The sequence below is a fragment of the Oxyura jamaicensis genome, chromosome 2 (genome assembly GCF_011077185.1).
Source record: "Oxyura jamaicensis isolate SHBP4307 breed ruddy duck chromosome 2, BPBGC_Ojam_1.0, whole genome shotgun sequence".
NCBI lineage: Eukaryota > Metazoa > Chordata > Aves > Anseriformes > Anatidae > Oxyura > Oxyura jamaicensis.
In genome coordinates this window covers 57,514,648-57,535,497 of record NC_048894.1, presented here as the reverse complement: position 1 = coordinate 57,535,497, position 20,850 = coordinate 57,514,648, and the positions used below count along the sequence as shown (strand labels likewise).

Below are 20,850 nucleotides of genomic sequence, written 5' to 3'. Positions count from 1 at the left end.
TGCTCCTTTTGGAGCATAATCTTATTAAAATGTATATGTCTTTACACACTCAAGTTCTCTCTGTCTTCTCTTAACACTGTTTGCTTATTTGTACAGCAGCACACAGAAAGGACAAGACCAACACACGTGTGCTGGAATTAAATCTTAATTATACTAAATTGCATAGTCAGTATTTTGACACATGACTGTGTGGTGTTATCTCAGGTGAGTCCCCACATTTTAGTATTTTAATTTCTTTATGTCCAGGTTTTATCTGTTACCTCAGTCCACAAGTTCAATGACGACTTTTTCTAGGAAAACTTCTCCTAACTCAGGAAAAGACTTTTAAATGTTTAAAACTTGGATAAGGTTTGCAGCACCAGCTTATTCACTAATAAAAATAGGCCCCAAAAAAGTAGATATAAAAACAAAAACTGACACATTTACAGCTGTACTGGGATTTAGTACCAAAAGATGCCATGCCACTCATTGCTGAAGAGAAACTGCTGGTTATCTACTTTCTGAATTATGGGTTCTCTTTGGAAAGCCCCCTCCTTTTTGTTCGATATAAAGCAGAAAAGAAAAAAAAAAAAAGTGTTTTGTTCATTTTGTTTAAAATCTTAAATATATATAGAAAATTCTTTCAGTATTTAAACTAAGCATTTCAATTGATAATATTAACTGAACAGTTATCAAGGTATCATGAGAATAATTATACAATATTGATGAAATATACTGTATATCAATATAGTTTTAATACCCATAAAGATATTATTTCTTCTGTCTCCCTAGTTCTCTACTGAACTGTTGGAGTATAAGGCATATCTATAGGCATCTACTCAATAATTTCAAGGAGTAGAATACATTTCCTGCTTGAAAGCATCAATTGCTTTCATATTTGTAGCATCACATTCACACTGTTGTGATTTTTCACATAATTTAATGGTGGGACAAACCCTGATGCTAGACATTTCTTTGATCTCACTGAAGTAACTTACCAACTGGGTTTTACAGTTTGTACAGGTAAGGACATATGGATGAAACTGTGATCAAATGAGATATGTTATACCCACAGACATTGTTAGTAAACTTAGCAGCAGCTTTCTGCAGAGAAACAGGCTTCTGAGTTATTTCAATGTTTTAACACTGATATTACTGTGCTAATATGCACTGTCTTTCTCAGCCAGAAGTCATACCTCTCTGTATGGTTACAGCAAATACAATTTGAACATGCTGTTGATCAATCTAGTGTCAGTAAAAGTAATGCTAATGTCACCAGTTCATAAATATACACGGTGGGTGACTGGTAATAGTAGGTGACTGGTTATTAACATTAATGTTGCTAATGGAATTGCTCTCACTGTCTATTCTGCACAAATGAAGAAGGGACTTTACAGCTTTGCTCTCCTAATTCCTGACTGGTTGCCTGGACTGTCATAGCCCAGGTATGTCCACAGTGAAAAAGAGAGGCAACAACACAAGCTGATGACACAAGTCTATACCCTGAACTTTGCCTTACGGAGAGTAAAAGTGCTACAAAGCCAAGCTCAGGTGTGATGTCTGGCTGGGGCTGGGTGTGCTTAACCTTCATTGTCCATTCCCTTCCCGGTGAAGTTCTTTGATCTGTTCCTTCCCAGCTCCTACCCAAAGTTCAATACCGTGAGCAAATATAGTAAGTGGCTGCTCAAAACAGTGTCTCCCCAGGTGTTTATAGTGCTGGGAAAAACATGGCAAAGACAGAGAAGAGGAAAGCTGATAGCCCTGAGTCAATGCATGAGGAATGTGCGTTGCATCAAGGGTGCGGCTAACGGGGGTTTCTTCAGATTCAGCCATCTCCTGCTGTCTGCATCCAAAGCGGACACAGATAGGAGTGATAAGAGGTTGCAACACCATGATTCTCCTAAACAACTACAGCTACCAGTCCTTATTTGGGTTAACTAATATGGAAGAAGTCAGCCTTCCCTTTTACCCACGTGGTGACTCATTATTTTGCATTGTAGAGATATCTCTGCTTTAACTCACTTTTCTACATTATTTTCTATAGGTTGCTCAAATTAAAACAAAGACACACAGAGGCTGACTATACTAGTAAATCCAGCATTTTCAGAATCATCTCCAATGTGTAAATGAATTGGTGTAGAGTAGATTATATCCACTGTAATGCTAAACTCTCTCAGCCTTCAGACCAGCGTGATGGCACCCAAAATACTGACCAGGAACACTCCTTGGCCTCTGCTAACTCTCAACCCATGTTTAGAACACTAGCTAGTCTACCCCTGGACTGTTCATATAAGTGAATAGCGCAGGTGATCTCATCCAGGGAACACTCACTGCATAATTTACCAATATGACACAGCCATCCCTATTTCCCAATTTTTCAAAGTCAGCAACTCTGTTTCTCATTCATCTCAGCATCCACATATTCAATACAGAGTATCTCAGTAGGCAAATTTTCCTTTCTAGCCAAAAAAAGCAAAGATGATCATCAGTTCTATTCTCCCAGCTCTTTACTATAATAAGCACCCTAACAATCATAGACACTTCATTGCTTGTTGTTTAGCTGTGACTCCAGAGAAATGCTATTTAAATCATTACCTTGTGTTTTCCACATGAAATCTTGGTTCAATAGCAAAGCTGTCACTGAAGAGAATGGGAAAAGGATTTTTTCTCTCATGTATTTTAAGGTTGTGTCCCCAAAGCATTTTAACCATAAAGTAGATGGTGATTTCTATTTTAAGCAAAATAAGTCATAATGCTTAAAAAAATCTATCACATTTTATTTAGAACTGTATTACTAAATAATAAAGACATATGTAGCAAACACTGAACAATTCAGTATGATTATTCTCAACTATATCACAGAGAGATTGCAACTGTGCTGAAACTAATCCCCTAAGAACATGCCAGGCAACCAGTCTCCTTTTGCCTTTATGATAGCTGTAACTTCCAAAGTCTTTCTCAAGTAGGTGCTTTCTGCAGCATGTTGGAGAGATTCAGCAAATGGGACTGAGTGGAAGAACAGGTTGTGGAGACCAGAGAGGCTGCAAAGAGCCTGGCTTCCCAGCAATGATAACTTTATTTTCTAATGAGGAGGAGTCAATGTAAATGCCCCTAAGGAATGTCTTACTGCAAGTTGGTCAATGTAGCAACGCACAATATTGAAAGCTAAGATTTGAGCAGGTAATGTGGCATTGGAGGATTGGATCCATAAAGTAAAATATCTAGTACAGAGGCTCTGACATTGTCCCTGTTCCTGCACATTTTAGTTCAGATTGCCTCCAGCATCATATTATGGAGTAAAAGTGGTCGGGGTGTGCTATGTCTGCACCTGAAGTGCACCTTTCTGTTTAGTTTGATCTGGAAGAAATCCAGCTTGTGCACCCCAAGGCAGCACCACAAAGGGAATCAAAGCATAAGTGGAAACTACATTCAAAAGCACGTGTCGGATCGACACCAAAACGCTTCTACAAATGGGTTTTGTTTGCACTCTTCCTTTTTTGCTTCCCCTTGTTTTCTCTTTGCCATTGCCCCTGTTGACCACAATTATAAAAAAATAAAATAAAATAAAATTGTTTTCCTATATAAGTTTTAATCTGTATAAGGCAAGATGGGACCCGGATCCAAACATCGATCTCTGAGGTTTCCCACCTGGGCTGACCGCAAACCCAGAATATAAACCAACCCAGACCTTCACAGATTACCTAGAAAACTGCTCAGTATGAAAATGGTGGTGGGAAAAGAACACTAAGAGCTTCCCCTTTATCCAGGGAATTTGAGAGATAAGCTAGACAAAGTAACCATGGGTAATACAAAACATACAAAAGACCTGTAATGAAAACAAAGGACTGGATGCATTCACCTTTGAGAACAGCATGAGAGCTCTGCAGAGCTAGTCTGGCAACACACAACAGTGGGCAGGGCAGGATTCAGGGCTAGCCACTGCATCCTCAGGAATTGGTTGCCACTACAGGATGGAGGGAAAGTTAGTTAATCCACAGACCAGATAATCAAAGGCTGACATCACTTTTTAACTGCTGTCAAAACATGGATACAAAGAAGGGTTGAAAGGGGTCACCTGAATGCTCTGTGCTCACGGTCCCCATCACACCTGAGGTATCAGTTTGATCTCAGCGCCCTGGTATTTATTTCTTGAGCTCTCAGCAGCTTTGACAGCAGTAACTCCCTTTCTGTTCAGACAGATGAGCAATTCTTCGAGCATTTCAGTAAACCTTACAGAGGTAATTAAGATATAGCTGTCTCCACAGCTTCCTCTCCTCCAGACCCAGGTTCAGATGTTAAAATACCCACGTGACTTACCACTGAGAGGAACCTAACCCCTAATCAATTCCATGTGCACACTCCCAGCTTCCATCAGACCCCCCAGCTACCAACATGCGATATCCTGCACCACTGGTACGAACACAATATCCTGATATAATGGAAAGCATACCAGAAAGCAGCCCAGGGATATAGGAAAATAAAACAAACTGTCTCCTGACATTTTTTGTTCTGAGATGGGTCAAACTGGGTAGGCTACATCAGATTCTCAGTCACCACATCTTTGTAAGCAGCTCCATAACTACAAGCTCCTCATAATTTCATTTTATGTACTACTTCCTTTCCCAGCCACTTCTGTAGATCTGGGGACCCAATTCAATTGAAAAAATCAGACCCATCACAAAAACATTAACTTCTCCAGACCTACTTCCTTCCTGAGCTCACTGCTTATTTGACTGTAAAAGAACTGATGCTGCAGTTTTCAAAGAGGCAAACGAGGACCACAACTTCTATTCCCAGTCTGTGGGAGTGGGAAAGTGACTTGGGCATAAATACATGCAATTTGATACTTTAAATACATCCTAAAAGCTCCTTTTCCTTTAAAGCTAATTTCCTCTGAAGAAACAGAAATTTATCACTGATGACTCAAGCTTTCTCAAGGTTTTATCAATTTAAACTTCATTAATCTTCTTCCTTCATGCATTCATGCTACATTGCCTACCCGCGCTTGCTTGTGCAAACTTATACTTCAGCTTTTCTGGTTTATTTGGGTGATCAAATGCCTCTTTATTACTCACATTGCCTAATTTATTAATTTGAGATGAGTATCTTGCAGGAATTGCAGACAAGTCTGCAAATGGATGAGTGGTTTAAAATCTTGCCCATTTTCTATATGGTCACAGCAGAAGGAAAGCAAGTGCCTGGGCCTCTGAGCAATGGAACTATTGCTGTCTGATGTCCTACAAAAGACTGGGCTTTCTTCCTTTGCTCTTTGTCATCTGCAATACCCTCTTGTACCCTGCAATACCAGCAGGATTGGAGCAAACCTGTGTGGAGACAGATGCATGTTAATTGGCCATGTGGGCTGATGGCAACAGAGCAGAGAGCTGCTGTGGGCTGTATCCTCTTGTCTCTACCTACTGCCAAGTTTCACAAGGTATGCAACGTCCTTACTCTTTCATGAAATTTGGTTAGAATTAGTTAACAGGGACAGGGACAGGGACTGATAAACTGAGTGACTGCATGAATCTTCCTTCCAGGCAGAAAAATAGGAAGCTGGCAAGAAGCTGCAATGGCCTGACTTGAAACAGTCGAAATGTGACCTTGATGTCCTTGCTAGCACCTCAGTAATAATGACAGGTTTAGAGAGTGCAACTCCATGACCTTATTTGAATTGGAGCACGTTGTAGTATGTCTGAAATCTCTAGAGGCTTTTTTTTTTTTTTTTTTTTTTTTTTTTTTAAAAGACTATATCGGGACATCAGTGTGGTCCAAGGTTAAGAAAGTTGTTATGGCTAATGGGAGAGGCATGAGAGGCATATGCGCTGCATGATCCTGATGTTTGTCATTCACAGATCTGCTCCTGACCTCTGTTTTTATCTCTGCATCTCACCCCTGAGCTAACATAAAGTACAACAGAAGCCAGACCTACTTGAGCAAGCCCACACAGAAGTCAGAGGGCTTCCCTGCAGAGTCAGCCGGCTCACACAGACTCCCCTTGGGAAAAGAAACCAAGGAGGTCACATTTCTTTTCCAGTTTCTCAAGAATCAGAAGATTGACCTTACTTGAACGCCATGCTTTACTTAGCAGAGAGAGCAGCAAAATGAAAATAAGAATTACAATGGAAACACTCAGGAACACAAGTGGGAGCTTGTCACTGCCTTTCTGGGAGACCCGTGTGCCTTACAAGTGCAAAAAGTGGAAAGAAAAAAAAAAAAAAAAAAAAAAAAAGGAAAATAAACTTGGAGGCTGAACTAGGAGCCAGGGCCTTTTAAGCTGTAAGCCTGCCTCAGCCCAACCTCCCCCCTGCAAAATAGGGATAACAGGTAGCACAAATAGTGTCATTGTTAGAAATAAACACTTAATATCTACGTGGTGCTTTGCAGCCAGGTCAGGCTTTAGGAATGTTAAATATGCTTAAAATTGTGACCTTTCACCATAATTTTGGTTTGGTGTACCCAAGAGGGTGTTTGCTGTTTGAAGGACCCACTGCACTCTCATTTCTTGAGTGGTGTTTTATCCCTGAAATCGAAAGATGGTGAAGTCAATGCAATATGGCATTGGTATTGCTGTTCTGTTCTCTCTTAATTACTGGTGTGGTAATGAGTGCTGTATAAATCAAGCCGGTCGGGTAAAGGGTTCTTACCACAGGCCGGTTAACCACTACATTAATACGAACATCTGACACTTCATTTTCTAGGAGGGGTTAAAAGCAGGGTGAAAGCTTGGGGGAGGCCAGTGGTTTGTATGTTTGGGGGAGCAGGGACTGAGGCTGTAAGCTCCAGCTGCAGTCAGTACAGATGTGGAGCCCGCTTATGCCTACTCAGAGAGAGCCCAGTGTGAAACAGGGCAATGAGCTCAGGTGGGTTTAGCTGCATAGAGGTTGCACATGAGCCTACAGGCAACTCGTAAACAGACGAATAATCGCCCTCCATTGGTAATCAGAGTGGAATGATGTGTTTGAGCCTCTTCCCATCTTAAATCCAGTCAGACCATTTTTAATAGCAGCATTTGCTAGGAAAGGTATTTGTTTATTTTAGTGCCTGTAAAATTTGTCAGAACGATAGTCTGGGAAATAGAAAGCCTTGTCTTATTCACAGAACAAGTATAACAAGTCCTGCAAGCTCTCTTCCAATGTTTCACCAATATGCCTCAACTCAAAGCCAGCAGATTAGACTTCATATGCAACACAGCACGTCTTTTTTTAAATTCATTTATTTTATTTTTTAAGAAGATAATGAGGATCCTAGCACCAATTCTGGTAGGAACTAAATACTTTGGTATCTTTATAAATCTGGGTCTGAGGCTGATAACCACCTCCCGCCCAAATAGCAACAGGGTTGCTACAAGTTTTGCTGGGGACAGGGCCAGGACGTTGGGAAACTCATGGTGCCAGCACTTGCCCAAGAAGAGCAGAGGTCATGGGTCAACTCCTGCAGGCTCTGTAGCCTGCAGTCAGGAGCAACATTATGTTATCAAAGCTGTGATTTTGCACTCAGTGCCCAGCTTAGCTGTGGAGCTCATCAACACAGTATGTCGTGACAGACATGAGCAAAAAAGATGAATTCATCAGAGCGTTCCAATTCACTGAGGACTGTTAAATACAAGGACACCAGTTCAACTGCTCTCTCCAAAAAGGTCTAACACTGCAGCTGCTTTTGGGAGCTGGGGGTGATGGGAGAAGAAGTGTCATGGAAACATATATTTTTTGTTTGACATGGTACAGCTGATCTCCCATTGCCCTGAACTGAAGCTGGAAAGTAAAAGTGGAAGTCCTTAGGCACTCTTTCCCACTTTCTCTGGTGTTTGCATATACAGTACAGCTCTTCTCTTTCCTCTGGGGAGGGAATGGCCTTCATCTACCACCACCAGAGCTTGTTTTGAATAGAAGGGGGTGAATTTCCCTGCTGTCCCCTCAGGTGCTGCTCTCTCACTGGGCTCATGGAGTGGGCCACAGGCTCATCAATCCAGAGAAAATACTTGTGGAGTGACAAGCATCTAGGGGCTGCTAGATTTCTGGGATACCCATGAGAGGTGGGTGTTATATGGGTTGTGTTCCCCCAGTTCAGCTCTGATACCAGGCTGCCACCCACATGTTTCTTGTAGTTGGCTGTGTAAATCACTCTTTTGAGATGCAGACCCAGCCAGAATCTGTAGTACAGAAGTACAGGAGGGAAAGAGACAACATTTGTCCCTGATGTTATAGGGATAGGCTCTAAAGCTTGACCCCGTGTTAAATAGTGCTTCATTTCACTAGGAGCTTCCCTGTTCTCCAAGGTATTACTCACAGAGGAGTGACCTACTGATCATGAGTAAAGGCTTCGGAATCCAGCCTTTAATGTGGAGCACTATCTTAATAATATTGAATATGTAAATATCTGCTTCACACAATGTATGCATGATATTTGGAAACTCTGCATAACAATGAGCAAAATAAGGAAAGCCATGCAGAGCGCTTCAGTCTGTATTAAAGCTTGCCTAAGTTAACACAACTCTCTTGATTTACATGGCTGTAGGACAAACACTTCATCTTATTTTCCATCAAACTGCTGGAACAAGATACTGACAGGTTACTTAAAGAATGCACTCCTCTCTTTCCTTATCAAACCTGTCCATGTGTACTTCCACGTGCAGAGGCATTACAGCGTCAAGCAGTACTAGGAGCCTGTCCTCTGTAGGCACACTGCCACAGATCCCAACAGTTTCACAAAAGACAAGGATACTTATGACCATCAACATTTGTTGCTTGACATTCCTTCATCTCAAGCAGCAGATTTCATAAAACAGTTTGCTATGGCAGAGAAAGAAAATAGACAGCATTATATCTTTGAGGACTTCTGGACGTACATTGTTTTACTGTAGAAAAGCAGAGCATATAGTAAATCAGAAACTGCTCTGTTCTCTATACCCAGTGGTCCAACCTGTCTGCTAGCACCACTACGAAAGAAGAGGTCAAACCAAACTCATCAGATTATAGCCTCATGAATTATGTTTGTAACTGATTTTTTTTTTTTTTTTTTGGGGGGGGGTGGTACTGAAGGGGTGGCAGAAAGGCAGAGAGGGAAGGAGAAGGAATGGAGTTTGTTTCAAGCTTGTCCACCTTATCTTCACATTAAAAAACTCTCTTATTTTTCTTACTTATGTTTTGTGTGACAGAACTTTTTGCACTGCACAGCCTAAAGATAGGTGAGTGCTGAAATTAACTCATAATATATCACAAAAGCACACAGGCTCTTTGACTACTTTAATTTCATGTATTGCTTGCAGTTCACAACCTACAGTGAGATGTTCAAATGTGATTAAGAGAGCTGAGAAAGGAATAAAAAACATTATTTAAATGAGCAAATGCAGCAGTCTGCAGAGTATTGTCTACCTCCACTTGAAATGAAACAACATCCAGTCTAAATATCTGTGCAGTTCCTATTTACGCAGAGGTGTCAACAAGAGGGCACAAGCTGATTTTGTGATGTGAATCAAGTCTGGTGGAAACTATTACTTCTGGAGTTTCAGCAGTGGGTTGGCCTGATAGATGATATAAAAAGAAGACTATCCCTGCCCTAAGGGGCTTGCAGTCTAAAAAAAGACCAAAGGAAAGTACTTGTCTCTTGCAAAGTGATTTATTTGGTTAGTTCTCTCAGTTTATAGTCTACTTTGGAGGTGGACACATTTGTCATGTAAATTTTAGCTTTCTGTGAGAAGTGCAGAATAGGCCATACTGAAAATGCATCATGCTGTTTCAGTTTTCCCCAAAATTTTGAACAAATCCAAAATATCCCTCCTGGTCTGTTTTAGACATTTTGAAGATTAAATTCTTCAATTTATTGGTTAGGAATTATTTTTATTTCTAGACTTCCTTTACTAATGTGCCTAAAGATTAAAAGAAAGTGTCATGGACAGTATCTGTCACTCCAAGAAGAGATTCTTTCAAACTTTCACTGAAAAATCTGGTGAAAATTTTTATTCTGAATGAAAAAGTGCACTCATATTCAAAACCTGAAAGTTGCCAAACAACAAAAAAGCCTGCTCTGCAGTAAGCTTTACTATAGTAAACAAAACTAATAATTTACAGAATTAATATATGCAAGTGATCACTGTAAATAAACCTGCAGCAAAGCAGAGGTCTGGACTAGTTGCTAGATCAGGTCCTCTGCAGGACTCTAGTTTAGCATTCCAGGTCATAATTGGGTCTCTGACCACCTGCTATGGTCACTGGAAGTGAATGCAGCTGGACTTGGCAGGTCACTCCATCAAACATTTGCTAAAGGATGCATAAGTGCTCTTGCTAGCTGCTATTTGCAGGTCAGACTTTAGTCAATGCGAATTGTTGCTGATCTCAAGTCTTGCTGTCAGTAGCAGCAGCAGTGGCAAAGGTCATTAGGCAAAGAAATAAAATTTCCTCTCTCCAGTGCCATGGGGCTTTCTGAACACAACAGAACAAATGCATGTTAGATAATCTACAATTCATAATGCTTCCTAAAATGAATAAGCACAGAAAGTAATGTGGCTTAGTGGAGACTGCAGGCTTCGTGCCAGAAATCTGGTGTCCCAGCCTGCCAATGACTTGCTCTGCATCCTCCAGCAAAGGGCATAACCTCCGACCCTCCGCTTCAGTTTCCTCTGCTGTGTGGTACAGATAATGGTACCTACACTCACTTTATAAAATATTTTAAAATATACATGCAAGATAGGTTGTATCATTACAGGGCAAGCATACAAACAAATATATACACACCCAGGCAAGTAGTAGTGATACATAAAATGCAGACACTCCCATGCACAGAAATGTACCGATCACCTTAGGCTAATGAAGCCTGGGTGGTACTGCCAGTATTTGCACAGTGCACATTCAAACAGCAGCGCAGATCTGCATATGTGTGCACAGGCAACCGGCAGGCCATTTTGCTCCATGTTTGCTGGTGTTGCTGCTGCTGGGCTGAGCCGTTTGGGGTGGCTGACAGCAGGGCCAGCAGCCTCCCAGGATGCTCATGAGCTTTTGGGGCTGCTAGCAATTCTCTAGGGAAGAGAGTGACAGAGGAATTCATATTCACAGTGGAGGGAGAGAGAAAATAGTTCCCAGTTTCTAGAGAGTTTGGATTTTTATTTAACATAGTCGCTCTCTTCTTTCAAGGCCTTGTGTAATTAACAGCATCGAGAAAACACTCTGAGCCTTGCTAAACGAAATGCAGTGTGGCTTGTGGCCAGATTCCAGAAGCATGTCTTGTTCAACACTTCCATCAGCAGTGAGTGGCCTGGCTTCTTCTACAGAGTTTTAATTGCTATCTTTGGAAATGCTGAAATGAAAAGCCTTGGGAGGAGAAAGGAAACAAAAGGAAAACCTGTTGTGGGGAAGATTAATTTCCCCAACTTTAAGTACAATTTTACAAGAAATCTGAAAAGTTTATTCCAGACGGTTCCATGCTTTGTAATTTTCACACTCCCAGAGTCCTCCCACAGGAGATCAGATTATTAATACTATTTCATCAGAGACATATCTCACAGGCATAGCATATCATGAGTACATGGCACTGCAGCTGGCTTTCTACTGAGATCTTTATACAAGCAATATCTTTTTACTATCTGACATACACCTCACCATTTCAAGCCTTAGAGCATCTCACATGTGGTATGCAACTGAGTCTGCTTGCTAGATAATCTACAAAGAGGGATCCATACTCATGAAGTTAAACTTTGCTTTAAGAGAAATAGCTCTGGTGATGCTCCACCTCTCTACAACCTGACCAGTTTCTAGACCCTTCCTCCAAATTTCATGTCACGTTCCTGTTGAATTTTATGCAGGTTGTTTTAAATCTTTGCCATCCTTGCCAAGCCAACTAGCACACACTAAACAGCACTGTTACAATTACACGACCTGCAGTGTTCTGACTAGAGTAAGAAGCTGAGTGTTATTCTACCCCAAGAGGAAGAGACTCCTTACTCTATCTGGTCCATACTGTCACGCAGACAAGAGCTCAGGATCTCATAAACAGCAGTGCTGTTTATGATCAGAAATAGCGTAAGATAACTTTGCACCTCATATGGCCTCTTGAATTCAGAAGCTATTCATAGCAATTATGTAAAATAGTAATAATAAAAAAGTTAATTAAAAAGAAAAAAAGTACTCAAATAATGATCAGTGACTGAACACAAACACCTCACCATGCTTTTGGACATTCCATAACCAGACAGTACCAGGCATAACCAGGTCAGATCAATTTCTCATTGTTTTTATGAATTTATGCAGGAAACTATTCCGCAAGCTACCAGGCTGCATTTGACTCTGAATGAAACTGTTACTTTATTAGGTAATGCCGTCTTACAGATTAAGAGTATATTCATATGCAGTCAAATAACTTTATCGCTGTCTGACTGACTTTATTGCTTCGTCTTTCAGCACGTTAGGCATTACAGGATCACCCTGAGTTTCTCTTTGAGTAGCACCTCCCTCCTTGCTACGACTAATGCTTCAGGCACCACTTCTAGTTTGGTGACTGCCAGTTAACAAATATATAAGGCTCTTCTAACCTGCTTTCTGAGAAGAATGAGACTATATAGATTAGCCTAACTGTAGTGGTCTGTGTCCACCTGTCTACCCACCTTAATTTTTGAGTGTACTGACAAATTTTATCTCAGCAGACACCCCACTAATGTGTCTACAGTGAGAAAGACTGGAATAATTCTCATTAGATACCAGAAAGTCCCCTCAGAGAGAAGTGTTCTGCAATGCAGCAAGTTTCCAGCAATCTTCTAATCCTCTTCAAACAGTAAAGACATGAAAATGAAATAGATATTTATAGGAAATTAGGTTTCATTAGTTCATCTGTTCTTGGAACTGCTCCTTTTCCTATCCTCAAGACAGTGATGAATTTTACAGATTTGTCAGAATTGCTCAACAACTGTTTGTAACAGTTAAGAAATACTCAATTTCCAAAAGTTCTTTTAAGCAAAGACTCTTCTACATTTTTTGATGCTTGGCATTCTGTATTTGTCTAGTGACTCAGAGTGTGTGCATGTTTCCTATTCCCTGAATGGATGACTCAATCTGTGCATACAAGAACAGTGCCTGAAGAGAGCACATCACTCTGCATGGAGAAAAAGATAAGGAAAGGAGAATCCTGTAAGAGTTAAAACTGCTTCAGAAATATTAAACACATTCTAGGAATATGACTGACTTTTTGTATATAGGAACATAAATAGTCTATGATTTTAAGAAAAGTGGTGTTCAAGTTTAACAAAAGTTTTAATATTTTTTTTATACTCTTTTTAATACTCTTATACTATATACTTCTTGGCAGAAAATATTTTCCTGTTATTTATTGTATATAAATATTTAATTAATGGATTAGTATTTGTATTTGAAAAAATAAAGCTTGCCTCAACATTCCTGTGCACAAATGTGATAGATAACTATTTGAGTTGCTTAATGCAGTATGAGAAGAAATCACATGGTGAAACAGTACAAAAAACACAAGTAGACGATCCATACACACTAACTCACAAGAAGCCAAGTGAGTTGAACTTGCCAAAACCAAAGCAAACATTCCCAAATGACACCAGATCCACTACTAAGTCAACAAGCTCCAAGAGATGGGATAACTGTAGAAGAGCACAAGCATCTGCAGCAGGTCAGCAACTTCCTACAGAGGCTTCCTCTGCTAACCATCTCAGAAGAGAACTTGTCTTGCTCTTAAAACAGCTCACTCAAGGGTTACTACCTTCATAAAACACATAAGAAAGTTTTGCCATTCCCTAGCTGTTTACTCCATGAGGAATAGGGGGTTACAGAAGCATGGCTTTAAGTATGTAGAAATGCTTGACCAACATCTTCTATATTTTAATACTTCAGTAATAAGGTTTTATAGATGCTGGATATAGAGACTGGCCACAGAAAGGATTAAAGCCGGTATTTTTCAGTCCAGTGTCATTATTATTAGGAGTTCTGCATTTTACTCTGTTTACTGCTTAGGTTGTTATAACCTCCAGGTATTAGCTAGGGAATTATGGAAAAAAATTCTCAAGAAAGACAACAAAAGCCAGTCTGCCTGGAGGCCAGAGCCTACCTCGTCTGCAAGAACTGTGCTACAGTCTGTATTACACCTTGACTGCAGCACTCAAACACTCCAGACAGGAGAGCCCAATGGCTAAAGCTTGTGACTAGCAGGCAAAATACACATGTGCAACTCAACACCAGCTACCTTGTATTCACACTGGACAAAACACCAAGGCCTACATTTGTGAATGGCCTCTTGCCTTCCTGGAGCAAAATGCAAGCCAGTTATTAATTCTTACCTCACAAGAGTTTTGTGAAATTTTAAACATGGTATTTGAGACCTTTACCTGAAAAGTGCTCTCAGTGAATTATTATAGTTTATTACCAGGCCTGAATTAAAAAAAGCAGCCTTGGTCACATGATTAAAAGGAAATTGCATACCAACACAGACCAATAATTTGTAGCCAAGCATTTCCATATGAATTAGGCATCAGGAACAGCATAGTTCTTGCTTAGGAGTTGCTGATAGCCCTGTTTGTCCAATCTAGGGAATTTAATTCTTTTTTTTTTTTTTTTTTTTTGGCTTTTTGCTGAAGAGGTTGTGGTGGGGTGGACATATCAGTTGGGCTTTGGTGGCCTTGCCCTGGACTATGCAGCTCCAGGAGGACAGAGTTACTTACCTATCGAGGCTTCTTCTGGAAGTCTGGTTTGAGAAAAGACAAATAAGTGAGGTGTCCAGCTGCTTGGAGTCAACAGAGTCTTTCTTCTCTCTGGCAGGATTTGAACATCATGGAAGTGCCTGCCAGCTGTAGGTGTGTTAAAAAAAAATCCTTTCAAATGGTACAAACTTAAAAATTCTGTGTTCAGTCCAAAACTATAATTGAACTGAGATAAGCAATTCTCAGAAGGTAAAAATGTCTTGATGTAAGATGGTCTGTTTGCCAAGTCTATAGTATATTATGACAGAATTCTCCTAATGAAGCTTTTGCTGATTGACTATGCTGTTTCCTTAAAGGCATTTTGAACTCTAGAGCATCCCCCATACTTCCCATACTTCCATACTTCCCTGTATTTCTTGCAACCTTCAAATTTTCAGAGGTGTTCAGTACTCCATGGTCCTGAAACTCTTCTCTGAGGGCATTTTTATGATACTCTCATCTGACAAGGGAATTATTTGATTTCAATCTTGCCGTCTGGAATTCTTTTGTGAAGTCAGTCCAATTCCAGTGCATGTCATGAGGGTTGTGCTGTAAATGGTCACTGGACTTGCTGTATTTCATTTAGTCCTTGCTTATTTATAGTTTTGATGATAATTGTTCTAGTGTGAAACCTGTCATATGTTATCTTTCTTGAAATCTCTACCAGTATTTAACAGAGAACTCCATTCCACATATTTTAAAAAGGAATGCCATGCTCATTGGTTCTGCAGGTAAACTTGAATAATTGATGTTGAAATGACTGGCAAAAAATAATAGATTAAGTAAATCCCTTTTCTCTCATAAAAATAAATAAATAAATAAAACCTTTAAAAGTTTACCTGTATTTGCACTGCCAAAAAGCAGAAAAGCAGCACCCATATTTATTAAGATGACATGATTCCTAAAACTAATCACATCATTTGTATATGAGGCATTTTTGAATGCCTGTGGCCTGCAATACCAGGTACTAACGAATAAATCTGCTTAGGAGGAAGAGAAAGGGACTGTGGTCATTCATTCCAGGAACAGTGCACTCTAGTGCAACACTCAGTGTTCCTGGTCATCTTGCACACAGAGGCTGCTTTACTTCCCAGAATGTGGGAACTAACTTTGCCTTAAAGTTCAGTTAGTTGTAGGACAACTACAAGGACAAGTTGGAAGAGATTTCCATATACCTTTTTTTTTTATTACTACTTTGTGAAGACCAGGTTTAGAGGGGCCTGAGAGCAGGGCATGCTAAGGAAAGTTCTCCAAGGAAAATCCCTGGATCATTGCTCAGTTCCAGCAATCCCAAGCAGATTGCCATATACAGTTTAGAGCAGCTTTCATACAATTGTGATCTGTTGCCAGTTAGCCTTTGCAAATTTTCTCCTACAATATAGTAAAACTTTCTTCTATCAGAAATTATCTGTGCTATATTTGTCTTTGAGAGTTGCAAATCTCTTCTGTTAGGCATGTTTCTACTCACTCTCTGCATTAGAGGATGCCATCAGAATAAATACTCTTTATAAACCTGTGGAGCTTATAATATGACTGGGAGCTGGGAAAAAATATATTTGCTTGTGAATTGCCAAATCTGTGGCAGCATTAAGCTGAAGACAGACATTAAATCATTAACTATGAGAATGCAAAGCTGACTTTACAATATTTTGTACTTACCAGAATCTTACTCAAGTTTGCAGAGGTAAATGCAGACATTTATGAAAGCAGAATATAATGAACTCAGGTGTGCACAACGACTTAGTGCTTTCAATACTTAAACTTCAAAGGAAATATAGATATAATTCAGAGCTACGTGCTGCCATCCTTGCTCTTATCAAATATTATTCTACTGTCTACCAAGTACCTTGTGAGTCAAGATGAATTTATGTAGCTGATTCTTCCTGTCTGCAACTTAAGTTCAGCAGTTTACAATTACAGCAACAGGACTGTGTATTTCAGTTGACACCTAACCTAATTCCTACAACATCGAAGGATATCAAATGCCTGGGAGGAATTCTCTACAGAACAAGTCACCCAAAAATAAACTTGGCATGAGGCTAAACTTCAGGACTGGAAACAGCATCTTACCACTTGTCCAGCATCCACACAACAGATCTGGAGCCGTGGGAAATTTTGTAACCACTCTGTGACCACTACGACAGCATATAGGTTAGAGGATCAGCCACAGCATCTTGTTCCATGTGCAACAAGGAGCAGAGCCAAACATAGCCTATAATCATCTGTAAGGGGATGCTTAGAATGAGTTGGCTTGGCCAGAGTTTGATGTCATGTTTTCAACAGTTGAAATGGATTTCAATAGTTGAAATGGATTCTTTTTCATTTTCATCCACAAGAAAACATTGTGGATGGATTTACTGTTCATCAGATCAAGTACAGTACTCAGCTAGGTAGGTTTAAGAATACAATCCCACCACAAACCTCAAATATATTGTTCTTTATTTCTGCAAGGAGAATAAAAGTGATTCTACTTGTTTTAATTAACATAACTAAAAGTATATATGCTGCTCTGTTCACCTTCATGTGTATATTGTATTACAAATCTACCCACACTTCAAAAATATGGTAGTCACTTATGTACATTTTCAGGGTGGGTTTCTTTCATCCCCTTTTGCTCTACTGATAAAACTTGTTCTTGATGTCAGTGAACAACCAGTAGTACAAACAGACCTAACTAACTGTCCACAATGTCAGTGTGAGGAATGCCATTTTTCCTATTAACCTGATCTCATGCACCTTGTACCTTAGTTTCCTAAGGCAATGAGGTTAATGTAATCACACATAGTGCATGTGTGTGTGTATTTGTGTGTATGCATAAACTAAGTCAGTCTCCTTCAAGTAATCTTTGAGCCCACTGGCCAACCAATCTGATTTAACAGATCTAACAACCTCAAAGATTTTGAGTTCCTCCATCTAGGCAAAGAGGCAAGCAGGCACGGAGGAAAAAAGCCCTTTGAGCATCCCCATTGAGAAGGCAGCTACAGTATGGATGTCCTGGCTATGCAGAGCTGTCCTAAACTCCCTATCCTGAGGAAACACAGCAGGAGTTTACATCTAAGTAAACAGAGAACCACACTGCAAGACAGAACTGTATGTGTTAAGATTTAGATTACACCTTGAGACATGACCACTGCCAAGTCCCTTGCTCAGGGACACCTAACCCAATTTCTACACAATGAAGCCTACCGAATGTTGAGGGAAAATTCCTTGCAGAGCAACTCACCCCAAAATAACCTGTATTTATGAAGTTGTATACCCTTACTGTAGGCCCAGGGTTCACCATACATACCAAATTAACCTCTAATGGTAAATATCATTTTCCTTCCCCTTCATTTAAGGTGCTCAGTAACTTGCTGTGGATACAACCGCTGACAATTACACGCTCCAAGCTATGGTTCTGGATTCACTGCAGGAGGAGGAGAGAAGGAAAGAAAAGACCATTGACCATTGGCTGCTCTAGCTGTTGATGCATGCTACTGGATTAAGGTCTGCAGGTACTCACGTAGGATACCTCCTTTCATCCTGCTTTGCCTTACAGTCGAGAGTATTGGCTATGTTATAAAGGCCACAGAGGCTTTGTGTGAAAGCCAGTTTGTAGAATTTTATATATATATATATATATATATATTTATATATATTTTTTCTGACACTCCCCCCCCTCTAAGTTCCCTAACCAGCAGGAAATCCTGTCTCTCATGTTATTGGGCTACTCCACCCAAAGTCATAGACTACAGTAGCCATTCTGCAGCACAGCTAACTTATCTATAGGCAGCCAAAAATGGTAAAAGAACATGCAAGTCCTGCCAACTCATCAAGCAGTGACATTTCCTCATACTTGACTGGTTGTCTTTCTAAAGCAATGACTAGAGTTAGACCAACAAATATGGCCTTTTGTACACTGTTTATTTTCCTCATGGAAGTGTTTTGTTTCATAAATGGCATTGCCTCCATACATTCCAAAGGAACTGTCATGGGCCTTGCAAATCAACCAAAGGAGAATACAGGTTAAGTGTTGCTTTATGATAAACAGAGATTAATTTTTTTGAACAAGATACACTGAAACTAGACAGCTGAACACTACACAAGATAATCACTTACCAAAATTTAAAATGAGGATTACTGTCAAGATATAAGAGTCAGGGGCAGTATGACAAAGTCTATTGTATCAAGGAAAAGATACTTCTGAGATGATGGGTGGAGCTGCAGATGATGACACCTGTTAGGAAAGAATGATTCAAAGATGATGGATCACCACCCAGCACATGAAATCATCCTCGGGACAAAGGCAAAAACATAGGTGACAAATTAAATGCCTTTTGGTTTCTGGGTAAGCAAAGAAGTTTACTGCAAAGAGCAACTGGTTATTGATCAGCCTTTTAGGTGAAAGACAAGACAGTGTGCGCATCCAGGTTATCTTGCCATGGAAGGCAATGTGTAGACAGGAGCGAAAGGGGAGCTAGGGGAAGAATGCATGGACATCTGTGTCTGTTGGACCTCAGTGGCAGGGCATAACTGGGGCTCCTGCCACTGAGGAGATAGGGAGATAGGCAGTGCTCCCAGGCACCTCACTCTGCACAGCTAGTTACATGACAGCACAGCCACCTTAGAGCAACTATCAAGAGATAAAAAAAAATTGAGCCCTAATATTGCCCCCCAAATCATGGATACTCAAACACAACATACCCAACCTCTGAAATCAATAGGACAGCAAGAAAATTCTCATGAAAACAAGTTTACATATTGCATTTTGATACCATATCAAAAGTGAGGATACCATACAAAGTGAGGAGTGACTCCTGCTGAATACCTCCCAAATCCTGAAGCATTAACTCCAGATTCCTCTCAGTGTTTGAATCTTAAAGCTATCACAGGGTAAAGTGATATTGCTGTGAATTTAAAAGCTGGAGCAGGAATTAAGCTTTTGGTAATATCAGACAGGACAAAAATTATCTTTACTATATTAGAAATGTGTTTGGCAAAACCGTATATCTAAATGAACTTTTATTTACTTTTTTTTCAGTATTACTGTCTTTTGTTGGTACCTTGTTGCCGCAAAAGGTAATGACACAAAAATATTTGTGTGAGTGCAAGCACTGAAAAGGCAGAGAAAAAACCTTGTTATTTAATCTGTTAGGAAATATCTATAAAGATGCTACATATACAACTGCAAAAGAAAGTTGCCTTTTTTCTTGTTATGTGTGAAACGGTGTTGGGTCACACTGGCTTTGCCTGTAAGCTTATCAAGAGTATGTCATCCTTTAAGAATCTCTGCTACAATTTTGGTTGAAGTACCTTTCTGGAAAAGAGGACTCTTGAGTAAGAAAAGCAGTTGTACAAGATGACCTAATAGTTGAATAATCTTTTCCCTTTAGGCAAAGCATGAAAGGACATGAAAGCTACCAAACTGGGTAATCAGAAATAACTGGAAATACATATCCTGAACATGATAGATCCCAGGGGTCACTCAAAAACACATGACTGTTTATTTGTCCCCTCTAAACCAGTTTTTTTTTTGGAGAGTCACAATCTTTTTTATTCTATGTGCAGAACAGACAACCTAGGATATGGGATAAGGTTAGGTTAAGAGGAGTCAAAAACAGACCTTTCTGAGACAGATAAGCAGCACCCTCCCCATATGCTTACATGTGATCTTGGTAGTTTAGGGGATTAAATGGCTAGTGCCAGTTATCATACAAATTAGGGAGGGAGTAAGAGCATCCTGTAGAAGACTGTATTGCAGGGGTGAAACTGGCTGTCCTTAGTGGGAGCAAAGGTGTAGACAGGCTGGAAGGGTCTGTAGAGGGAGATCTGTGCTGTAGGATCACTGTACGACTCCAGAGTTAAAGGGACTGCAAGAATAGCTCTTGGGAGCCCAACTCCAGGCTGGCTGTTAGGGGGTACCATAACATCATGAAGAGAAGCTACATGAAGATTTTAAGCAAAGGAGATGCGGGTTTAGAGAAGAGGGCAAGGGAAGACAAGGGATGAAATCTCACCTCAGGTGCTGGGGTCAGCAGAGTGACTGCTCTCCAGCTTGGAAGTAGCCAAGAATCAGAAATTTAGAATACTGGATACAAGATAAGCTTTAGCAAGGAGACTATGCACACAGGCATAGTGCATTGAAAGACAGGGGAAAGAAGGGAAGGGAAGGGAAGGGAAGGGAAGGGAAGGGAAGGGAAGGGAAGGGA

At 40.2% G+C, this 20,850-nt stretch overlaps 2 long non-coding RNA genes across 3 annotated transcripts in view; both read right to left on the bottom strand.

Annotated features, from left to right (window-relative positions):
• Positions 1-11,037: 11,037 nt before the first annotated feature.
• LOC118162749 lies at positions 11,038-18,825 on the bottom strand. 2 transcript variants are annotated; one of them, XR_004748604.1, is made up of 4 exons: positions 18,761-18,825; positions 16,733-16,884; positions 14,645-14,770; positions 11,038-13,056 (listed from the first exon to the last, which is right to left on the bottom strand). It is a non-coding gene; the product is annotated as an uncharacterized LOC118162749 (long non-coding RNA). The 2 variants fall into 2 exon arrangements; XR_004748605.1 differs by having other exon boundaries at positions 11,038-11,268.
• Positions 18,826-18,828: 3 nt separating this feature from the next.
• Positions 18,829-20,850, bottom strand: part of LOC118162748 — a 9,099-nt gene continuing 7,077 nt past the window's right edge. Inside the window, exon 3 of the long non-coding RNA XR_004748603.1 lies at positions 18,829-18,878. This is a non-coding gene — a long non-coding RNA (uncharacterized LOC118162748). The remainder of the gene's footprint in view (positions 18,879-20,850) is intronic.